Source organism: Limulus polyphemus, unplaced genomic scaffold (genome assembly GCF_000517525.1).
Source record: "Limulus polyphemus unplaced genomic scaffold, Limulus_polyphemus-2.1.2 Scaffold5867, whole genome shotgun sequence".
NCBI lineage: Eukaryota > Metazoa > Arthropoda > Merostomata > Xiphosura > Limulidae > Limulus > Limulus polyphemus.
In genome coordinates, this window is record NW_013671477.1 from 47,332 (window position 1) to 57,843 (window position 10,512).

Below are 10,512 nucleotides of genomic sequence, written 5' to 3' on the forward strand. Positions count from 1 at the left end.
CACCGTATAAGGTACGGACAGCAGTAAGTTACAACATTAACCCATTTACTGCTGATTCACCGTATAAGGTACGGTCAGCAGTAAGTTACAACATTAACCCATTTACTGCTGATTCACCGTATAAGGTACAGTCAGCAGTAAGTTACAACATTAACCCATTTACTGCTGATTCACCGTATAAGGTATGGTCAGCAGTAAGTTACAACATTAACCCATATGTTCAATGTATCATATGTTCAACAATTCATCTTTTCACTTTAGAACATTTTATTTAAAAATATAACATTTTTGTCACCTATCTAATCAATCATGTATGAAATTTTGATGCAGCAAATTAATACAAAATAATTAAATAATACCAGTTACATTCTTATGAAGTTAAACATTTGTTGTTGTTTATTAAATATCTACTAAGCTAAAGCTTGAACATACTACTCAGTATGCACTGTCAAGTACATATATAAAATTTAATAGTACAATGTCTACTGGCAGGAATTATTCAGACAAATCAACAAAGCTGTCACCCTAGCGGGTCAACAGTAATCTTAGAGACATATAATGCTAAAATCCTGAGTTTGATTCCCCATGGTAGATTGAGCAGATAGCTTTAGTTCTGTGCTAAAACAAACAAAGAAAATCAGTAGAGCTGTGAGGTTATACTCATTCCCAGGATTTTTAAGGAGATCATCATTTTCTAGGCTAAAATTATCAAAACTTTGTAAGTTTGCATTCAGCCACAAGTGATTATACTCATTAAAAGACTAAAAAACTATTTGTAAAAAGTGAAAAACCTAAAAATCTTTCTTCTGTTATGTAAGAATACTGAAAAAGTATACTTCTTTAAAGTATGGGTATTACAGTGCTCCCAGAATCCTCAGCCTCAATATTCGCTCTATAGCCATTAGACATTAAAGAACAGTAGTTCAGATAACATTTACTTAGTACCAAGAACTTCCAAATCACAATAATGTAGAATGATATATTGAAAGACATAGTAAACAGATATATATAAAAGAGCAGATTGAATAACTAGTCCATTTATGATTTGGTTTAGTATAACTTATTGTGATTAAGTTGTATTTCACTTCTATATTATTAATAAGGTTTTCACAGATTTGGTTCAATTTATAACAACTTTACAGTATTTTCACTTCATTTACCCCACTCTTTTGTTTCTCACTTCTCATTCTTTAAAAACCTAGTGAAACTAATAGCCTGTTAACAAGATCTGTGTTAAACTACATTCAAAATTCATAATGAATACAAACATTTGGTTTAGAATACGCTAATGTGGTAAACATAGGATGTAAATTATATCAGATTAAAAGATGTGAGGTATATTGAAATTAATTATCAAGAATTTGAGTTGAGTGAAAGCCACAGAAGTTCAGTTTAATCCTGATATCTGATAAGCTAATGCACTAGCTACTGGCTAGATGACGTCTTTTTAAAAAGTATACTAAAAAACATCATAGTAAACAAACTCAAAAGTATGTTGTTTTTTTAAGTGGCATAGTTCTAAATTTCAGTGTCAGAGTCCTACCAAAATTTGTAAAACGTGATGTCACCAACAGGGTAAAGATTTTCTATTCAAAACTTAATTTCCATTTTCAATAAAGAAAATAATTATTTCAGACTACTTATATTAGTAATAAGTTGAATATGCATATGCTACAGAGAGGAAACATGCAACTTAGCTTCCTTTAAATTAAGCAGCAAGAAAAAACAACAAAAACACTATGTACCAAATTACACAATATTTTTAGTCACCTTCCACTTCAGCAACAATAGTCATAAAACTGTATTAACAACTTCGACTTTTACAATACTTTCCATACTTCATATTCTGCCAACACTGATAACAAAGAAAAAAAGGGACCTAAGGGAAATAAGCCTTTTACAAACATATGTTTTAAATCCACAGTATACTTATAAAGTGTATTTAAAGTGTTCTAATACCATATTTGTGTGTCTTAAGAACCATATAACATATGAAAAAAAAATTCATCATTTTAATGCTCTGACACCTGCTCTTAAGCTGGAGCAGTCACACAGTGTCTGATGCCAGCTCATGACAAAGAGTGACTATGTGCTAGAGATCTGAGAGAATTCTGCCAGTAGACATAGGAGAATCACAAACAGTGTTTTCTGACACTGTGAGACCTTGGTTACAAAAGACACTTCATCTTACATATATATGGAATAATTTAAATTTTTTATACATATATTTAGTTCTCAAAGTGTTAGGATTCAGCTCTAATTTCAGGTGTTGGAGTGTCACTCTGCCAGAACTATACCCCTGCAAGTTTTCTGATTATGGTGTTAAAATTGTGTTTTGGATCCTAAAAGAAAAGTGCAGACAGTCCACTGTGCCATGCATTAAGCGAAAATTTTTTTCTGTTTTGTCTCTACTTCAAGACATCTTTAATTCCCTCACTATGGGACCATCAGTTTCCCTATATTAAATTTTAATATGTTTTGTGTATCTGCACAAAATTTGGCAAGCTTTAAGTAAACATTACAAGTCTTTCGTACACAAAAAATCATATTTTTTAATTAAATATTTGTCTGTAAATATATGGAGTCAGAGTATTGAACTTATGAGTACAAAGTAATTTTCATATTAATATTAAAAATACTTCTCTTCATCTGAAAATTTTCAACTTTCATATGTATAATCTCTGAAACCTCCTAAATAAATATCAGACGTTTTTTACTCCATACTTTCTGAGAAGTATGAAATTTAATGTAAATTACTCATTATAATATTATCATCATTCAGGTAAAGCATAATTTTTATAGACATATTATATTACATTGTTTTCTGTACAGAGAATTGTCTATTTCACTTCCACTTCAAACTTTATTCCCATGGGAAACACATCAATAGGCTTCAGTGCATTTCTAATGTTTCTTGTTGCATAGTTAGAAAGCCAGAAAAATTGTGAAAGTTTTGGAACATTGCCTGCTTTTTATGAGTTATTATTCTGTGTTCTTTGGTGCATTATTTCATTAAATAAATTACACAACATCACTAACTCAAGCAATTATCATTAATGTACAGCGCAATGAAATGTTTATAATTGAGAAATGGAAATATACACATACCTTTTATCTCTTGTTGCATAATCATACTGTATCTTCTTTAGGTCATATGTGTGATTTCATGTCTTTACCCTTTCACTTATAGTTTATTTTTAATGTTTTATTTTCCTTTAATGTTCTTCATCATTGATTATTTATGTTGACATACATCAACAGGTGCCTGTGGGCAATATAACATTAACATCAACAGAGATGGTTTTAGCCTCAGGCAAAATACTGTTTGCTCGTCCTAACTTTGCAAAAGCTGGTAATGAAGCAATCAATAGAATAAATTTAAAAAAACATTAATCCTTTGAAATATAAGTTTTAAAACACAAATAATACATAACTAACTAAAATACAAAAGTAAAACTGAAATGCAATTTAACTGTCTATCAAGCCAATATGTATAAGGCAAGAAAAAACAGCCAATTGCTAGGGACACTGCTCTCAACAACAGATAAAGCTTTATTTTGTTTCATTTGTAAACAGATATATAAGCCTATATTTTCAATTAACTTAGCAACATTCCAACAAGAAATCTGCTTTTTCTATTGGTTATAACAGGCCTCAACAAATATTTGCAGATCTAGGAGCCAGCCCCAAAACACAAAAGCCAGGTGTGGCTAACCTAACTTTATTACTGTTTGTACCAGAACATCGGGGCTACAGTAGTGCCTGGATTATCCATGATCCTCAATTATCCACAGTTTTTTTCTTTTCCCCAAATTTTCTCAAAATAATTGTGCCATTACCATTCTAGACAATAATTTACATGTTTTGGAGAAATTGTCGCTCAGAAATTAATTTTAGTTGCAAAAGTTCAGGCGTTACATGATATCAGGGATTTTTCGCATGCAAGATCTAGTGTGCATACAAATCATAAGTCAGCCGGTTCAAGCCTAGCCTTGCCTCTTTTATTTTTAGCTGTTAAGACTGGGATACAAAATATTTGTAGCTTGGTTAACTTTATCTGATCAGTGATTAAACACATAGTATACAAAAACACACAAAATGCACATTAAGATTTCTTAAAGACTTTACTCAACTTTAGTTGTCGTCTGCTGTTCTATGATGCATGACGAGCATCCTTAAACCACAGATGCACATTCAAATTGTGTTTAGGTGTTGCCCAGTTACTCATTGTCCTCTTCCCTACAGATAACTTGTATCTTCAGTCACTTTTAATAAAGGATTTTTCATAATAATTTCCAAGCATAGATTTGCACTAATTTTTGACTTATTTTTCACAGGTATTGATAGAGTGCAAATGCACTTCCATGTCTATAGCAGAAAAAGTTCCAAAATTTAGGAGGCATTTACACCCATGTTAGTAATTAAATTCAACTAAACTGGTTAACGAGTAATCAAAAGAGGAAGTATCATAGGAGAAAATGTGGAACTGGATTCATGTAACTCACGAAATTCGGAGAAATCCAACATGACTGACTAACCAACCGACACTTGGCTTTTATGATTATTATTGTGACGAGTTTTACAATTTTTCATGATAATGTGATTAAACGACAGTAAATAGATTACAATTTAAAACAAGGAACTTAAATATGTTGAAAAATTTTATTTGGATTATACAATGGGCTAACTAGTGAGATACACTAGTACCTCGCTTATCAGCTGTTTCTGTTATCCACGATTTTTTGGTTTCCGTGGACCAGCACAGATAATCAAGACACCACCGTATATTTACTTTCACAGCAATAAATACATGTTAACGATCACATGATATCAACAACCACATTATATATTGACTGAACTAACTGCTTTTGGTCCTGTCAGAGTCTAAGCATGTGCACTGATTGGTTGAATTGAGAGAAAGAAGAAAAATAAAATGGTGCAAAATTAGTAACGTTTGTGCAACTGCAGTGCTTCAATCTTAAAAAAAACATGAATTGCTAAATCCACCACTAAATTCTTCAAACAAAGTTCAATTTAGGACTCAAAGAATGCAAAAATAGTTCTGTACTTCAAAACAGTCCAGAAATGCTTTAGATTGGAGTTCTATTTAGCACAGCCCTACGCACGAATAAATGAGAGAAAATACTAGGTGCCACAATGAAATTTTTTAGTCACCCAGGATTTGTCGAGGACTGGGTTATAAGCATGCCATTCAAACTTAAAACTATCACTTAGCAACACAGCTTCTACTCTGCAAGCAGGCATGGCTTATTGAGAACTAAGGAAATTTTGGAACAGTTTTCTCCTCAAGGACAAGTTCTAGGAATGTACTCGAGTTACTCGTAAATAACCTATATACTGTACTTTGAACATCTGCTTGGAATCATCTCCACTTGATCTACAGTTTCTTCTATACCAGCTCTTAAAGCTGAGATTCGTAATTGCGAGTGCACAATGAGATGTCAAAACTGAAGTTTCAAACACTATTTCAGAGGAATAAAAAGAAATAAAACTTAGATAAAATAAAACATATAACGTACTTGATAATAACAATTTCATTAAAATACATTGACATTAAAGTGGTTGAGTTACATTTTGAATGTAATGCAGTAACATGCACAGAAAGGTGTTTCAAAATTGCATAATCCCTATAGAATTAATAGTACTACTACTACACTAAATAATTTTGATTTAATTAAATAATGCACCTAAGAACATCAAATGATAACACACACACACACAAAGCAATAATGATTTTTTTGGCTTTCTAACTATGTGATAAGAGTTTCCAAAAATTCAGCTAAACTTGTTGATGCAATTCCCATAAGAAAGTTTTGAAATGTAGTGAAATAAACAATTCTCCGTACAGAAAATAACTTAATATGTCATTTGGTAAAATTAAATTTTGGCTTTTTATTGGTTATAAATAATCTTGTATAAGATGTCAGGAAGCTATTGGCAATTTGTAAAAGAGAGAATGTGACAGGTGGGCATGGCAAGTGGGTCTGATTTTCTGGTGTATGGCTCCATAAAGAAATATGATTGAAGGCTATAAAAATTATGCTTTGCCTGAGTAATATCTATATTGTAATTAGTAATTTATGTTAAATTCTGTACTTCTTAGAGGGATGATAAATAAATTAGAGGAGGAGAAGAGGGGAGACCTAGAGAGCAAATGTCAAAATTATCATATTCATGGAAATAGAGGATTTTATTAACTATGTTTTAATGTCAAGTTTATTTCTATACAATGATAATAAAATAATTTACTTAAATTTTGAATGCAACTCTCTACAAAGTTATGACTTGCACTCTTAGACCTGCTTGTAGTGGGAGGATAAACAAGATATATCTGATGTTGTAGAAGCCAGAGATTTTTAGCAAGGGTCTTTTAGCCTGCTCCACCTGTGTCATACCTTGAATCAACTGAACAATGAGGCACCTGATATGTTTACTCTTAGTACAGAACACACTTAACACAATGAATCACTTTTAAGGATCTATTATCTGATACACTTTGACTATCTTCAAAAATTGAGAAAGGCTGAGCTATCATATGAAAACAGATTTAAAATAATTGCAGTTAGAAGACAGTAGTGATAACATGTTCTGTCATTATTTGTAAGGTCAGCAGTCTGATATATATAGCATATATACATGCATTAAAATCTATATATGGCAGATCTGCTACAACCTAAATGGCAGCCACAGCAAGTTATCACTGTGATTTTTTACCAAAACAGAATTATCAAAAAAAGTAAACTATGAAATTCACTAAAAAAGAACATAATTATGTCATTTACAGAAACTTGAACTGGTAATTGGCAGCCATTTTGTAAAATAGCTGCCATAGGACAAATCTGTGATGATCCTTTACCCACAAATTTCTATTAAGGCATGTCCTAATTGTGTGCCAGATTTCATGCTTTTATAATGAAGGGTACAATTCTTCCATATTTTTCACATATCTGCTGAGCTATATATTCAGTGCATACTTGCCAAATATGGCCAGTAACTAGGCTGTTAAACACTCGCTGTAATAAAAACAGACCAGGTTACTATTGAAGAATGGAGAAAAATTCAGAAAACTTTTCAAATTGTGTCCCTTTAACTCTCTCAACATACGCTTGGTCAAACTGACCAACCATGTGACCACATTGTACTCATTATAGTTTTCATACTTTTAACTTACCTTCTTTTTTTTTGCTGTCGACTATCGATGACACTTAAGCCTACTTCTTTTTTTATACTAATGGTAATAGTGCACTAAATAATTTTTTTAAATTAAATAATGCACCAAAGAACATAGAATAATGATATGTAAAAAGCAGACAATGTCCCATAACTATTACAATCTTTCTGGCTTTCTATCTATGTGACAAAGGCCTATGTGTTTCCTGTGGGAATGAAGCTTGTAGTGAAAGAAAAATTGACAATTTTCTGCACAGAAAACAACATAATATAATGTAATTTGATAGATGAAAACTTTGGCTTTCTATTGGTTATAAATAATATAGTATTAAATATAAGAGAGAACTATTGACAAATCCAGAAAGAGAGGATGTTACAGGTAGGTATGGCAAGAGGGGTCTGATTTTCTATTTGAGGCAAACAAGATTGAAGACTATTAAAATTATTCTTTGTCTGAGCAATGACAATATTATATTATGTAATTTACATTAAATTTCGTACTTATTGGAGGGGTGGTGAATAAATGAGAGAAGAGGGTATGCCTAGAGAAAAATGTCATTTCTCATACTAGTAGTAATTCAGAATTTTTTTTAAATATTGCCTTATAAAATTAAAAACTTATATGCTATTAAATATGGATTATTAGCTACGATTTTATGTTACACTAATTGGTATAATGTGAACAAAAAATTGTTTAATTAAATTTTGAATATAATTCACTAAAAACCTTGTGACATGCATTGTAAAGAATGCCCGTGAAGAGAGGGTTAAATATGTACATAATATTACCCCTTAACCTTCTTACATGCATTTGATAGATGATTTTTATGTGATAGACATTTTCCCAATTATCAAATTTAATGCTCATTTTGATTTTGTGCTACTTAAAAGAATTATCATGCATATTTATGTACCTAGTTCTTATTGAATATTCATAAACGTAAGAGCAAGACTTAAGTTACAAATAACTGTTTAGGTAATAATCAAGTACATCAGTAACAACAACTTACACTTCTCATAACTTGTCTAACAAAGACCAAATCTAAATCAATTTTTGTAATTGAATGAAACTGTAAAATAATGATTGGCAAAAACCGATTAACATATTGTCAGTTACAATATTATACAAGCACTATGTTTACACAACAAAAAACAAAGTGTTTCATGCAGGGTTAACTCACCCCTTTCTTTTAAGTTTTGTACAGGCTTGAATGATAGCAAGGATGTAGGGATTATATAATTGGATGCTTCAGACAACCCAGATCCTAAATGTCTTGCCTGGAATTTAAAAAACAAACAAATGTTTCTTTAACAAAAAACTACAATTTATGCAAAAAATTTTATATAACAAAAACTTCTTTCATCAAGAGAATAGAAAAACTGTTAAACAAGTTTGCAACGAGTAATATCAATGTACCATTGAAATAGATAAAATCAAAGATGCGACCTGATCAAAATAGTTTTAAATATTCCAAAGAATTCAACATATTACAAAAAAAAACTGTTGTAGCTCTCTAAGAGCCTGATCTTAATTTTCCAAGAAGAAATAGATCATGTATCCATTTTCTTCTTGATTTTAGTGTGCTTTTATGTTGTTTTAAATGCCCCAAAATGTCTCATGTGATACTCATTTTATTTATTTATATCTATACTTCATAAGCAGCTTACAATAAAGAAAAGTATTAGAAAATGTTTAATTAACTACTTACAACATGAACTAATAAGTTATAATGCAATGATGGTATTTCATCAAGGAGTACATATGCACAGGCAACATTAATATGGATAACTTTAATACAACTTCATAACTTTAATTTCAAGACCATTCTAAAACAGAGAAAAATAAAATAAACTAATGTAATAGGTAATGTGGTTTACAAACAAAGAAAAAACTTAAAATATTTAAATTCATTAAAACAGAATTTCATAATAGTCATGTGAATGTAAGCAAATTAGCCAATCTAGTCTCCATTATACCATCTTTTTTGTTTGCTACAACACCATCTTAATGGGAAACGTACACAAATGTAGAAGGTATTAGAGGACATAGACATGTTTTTGCTTCAAGGCCAAGTGATTTCTTTAATTAGGGCATTAACAACCTGATTGTAAGATGGGAAAGCATCATTAATAAGAATGGAGACTAATATACTTTGTATTAACAGCAATTTCTTAGCCAGTACACCACGTAAGAACAGCAAAACCTAAGAAAATATTTTTCACAACAATCACCCATAAACTATTATAACTACACACTCCTCAAATTATAAAATAACATCTATGTTATGATGATTCTAGAAGATTATTATGTCATCAGGGTTTAGAGCTATGGATCTACAGAAAGTTTTTCAATTGCACAAAAGCACTTACTTGATAGGTGAAGTGATTTAAATATCATTATACAGCTGGACACATAAAATTAAATTTAAATAATAAAATTTAAACAAAAACCCCACATTAAAAAAGTAGAAAAAAGTTACCTATTTAAGTTTTTAATGAGTGTTACATTGAAAAGCCTGTGGTAGTTTGTTCTGTGCTTTCTACATTATTTCGTATTTTATTTATGTTTTGCACTCATTTTATTATTTGTATTATAATTTTTGTAAGGTATCATTTCCTTAATTTACTGTTCTTTTTTGTAATTTCGATTTATATATATATATATATATATGTGTGTGTGTGTGTGTATATACATAAATAATTAGTGTGTGAAGTACTGGTAAATATTGTTTCTGTTAAATTCAATTTTATCTAATAGAGCTAAACATTCTTATGAGAAAATTTTATTCATTTATTGCATTTCATGATCAAATAGTTTACAAGACAAATTTCTTCAAAAAATGACCCATAATCAATTATAAGATATTACATGTTTTTCCACAAAATATAAAAGAACATCCACATTATAATGGTTCTATGACATTACAATATAATCAAGGTTTAGAACCATTGGTATACACAGACTCTGTCAGTTACTCACTGGAGATAGTAAAGAAAGTTAAACAGCTTGTCACCAGAAGTAATTTAAGATGTACTTCCTCACACCCTCTCCCTTTGCACATTTTTAAAACTCAGTTTGCTTTTGCTTATAAGTTCATTATTCTTAATACATGTATATTTATGTTGATGTTTTTCCTACATTAGTAATTTATTTTTTACTTGTGATTAATTTACAATCTATGCTTTTATCAGTGTTGCAGCAATGTTACAGTACTGTTACGACAGCGGAGGTCACGTGATGCTAGTAACATGTCATATTCTCGAAGCTTCCTGAAGTCTCGAGAGGTTACTAGATATGGGGTAGTCTTGTATATATAAGCC

The 10,512-nt window shown here is 30.6% G+C and overlaps 1 protein-coding gene across 1 annotated transcript in view; it reads right to left on the reverse strand.

Annotated features, from left to right (window-relative positions):
* LOC106473083 (major facilitator superfamily domain-containing protein 10-like) overlaps positions 1–8,463 on the reverse strand; it is a 26,423-nt gene extending 17,960 nt beyond the window's left edge. Inside the window, exon 1 of the mRNA XM_013933764.2 lies at positions 8,373–8,463. The gene's annotated coding sequence lies outside the window, so the exon portion shown is untranslated. The remainder of the gene's footprint in view (positions 1–8,372) is intronic.
* Between the last annotated feature and the right edge of the window lie 2,049 nt (positions 8,464–10,512).